This window comes from Harpia harpyja, unplaced genomic scaffold (genome assembly GCF_026419915.1).
Source record: "Harpia harpyja isolate bHarHar1 unplaced genomic scaffold, bHarHar1 primary haplotype scaffold_75, whole genome shotgun sequence".
Lineage (NCBI taxonomy): Eukaryota > Metazoa > Chordata > Aves > Accipitriformes > Accipitridae > Harpia > Harpia harpyja.
Genome location: NW_026293419.1, coordinates 23,978 through 25,487, shown reverse-complemented (window position 1 = coordinate 25,487; position 1,510 = coordinate 23,978).

Genomic DNA, 1,510 nt, shown 5'->3' with positions numbered 1-1,510 from the left:
AGAGCTGTCATCTTGGTACTCAGTGGGAAATAACACGTTCCCAAAATAACAAGACATGACTTTCTGAAGTAGCCATTTTTCTAGGAGCTGCATCAGAGCTAAGGCAGATGAGAGAGTCTTGCCTGCTGTTAGTCACTGAAGCTGATGACAAGTCACCCAGCAGTTTTGGCAAGGACAGAACAAGATCGATACGTATGTGGCTGTGTGCTAATTGCCTTCAGGTTTTGCAGGTTGTACGTTTGGCAGGACCAATTGTGTCGTTAACGTGATGGTAACAGCAAAACCTGTAGGCATCTGTGTGGGGTATTTTGGATTTTATACGATTTGCAAGAGTACTTGAACAGTTTAATGTTATGCTGAGGTACGGTAGCTATAGTGCAATCAGAAGAAAGTGGAGGGAAGGAAGATGAGGATGGCAAAGATGTTCAAAAGCGTTAGAATCTTTGACAGCGGAAACGTGTCATTAACAGTTTATATGAACAGTTTTCCTTCAATGTACTGTTCTTTTCCAAGATTTACAGAGGACGTTTTGCCATTCCCATATCAGAACTCAGTGATTTTCCGTTAAAGCTCTCCACTGAGATATAAAAAAATAAAAGAAAAAAGACCGATGTGTCCTGGAAGGAAGAGTAATTAGAATCATAGAATAGAATCATAGAATCATAGAATCATTTAGGTTGGAAAAGACCTTCAAGATCATCGAGTCCAACCATTAACCATGCCCCCTAAACCATGCCCTGGAGTACCCTGTCCACTCGCTTTTTGAATACCTCCAGGGATGGTGACTCAACCACTTCCCTGGGCAGCCCATTCCAATGTTTGACAACCCTCTCAGTAAAAAAATTTTTCCTAATATCTAACCTAAACCTCCCTTGCCTCAACTTGAGGCCATTTCCTCTTGTCCTATCTCCAAACACCTGACAGAAGAGACCAACACCCACCTCACTACAACCCCCTTTCAGGTAGTTGTAGAGAGCGATAAGGTCTCCCCTCAGCCGCCTCTTTTCTAGACTGAACAATCCCAGATCCCTCAGCCACTCCTCATAAGACTTGTGCTCCAGGCCCCTCACCAACTTGGTTGCCCTTCTCTGGACACGCTCCAGCACCTCAACGTCTTTCCCGTAGTGAGGGGCCCAAAACTGAACACAGTACTCGAGGTGCGGCCTCACCAGTGCCGAGTACAGGGGAACAACCACCTCCCTGTTCCTGCTGGCCACACTGTTCCTGATACAGGCGAGGATGCGATTGGCCTTCTTGGCCACCTGGGCACACTGCTGGCTCATATTCAGCCGGCTGTCAACCAGCACCCCCAGGTCTTTCTCTGCTGGGCAGCTTTCCAGCCACTCTTCCCCAAGCCTGTAGTGCTGCATGGGGTTGCCGTGACCGAAGTGCAGGACCCGGCACTTGGCCTTGTCGAACTTCATACGATTGGCCTCAGCCCATTGATCCAGCCTGTCCAGATCTCTTTGTAGAGCCTCCCTACCCTCAAGCAGATCGACCCTGCCTCCCG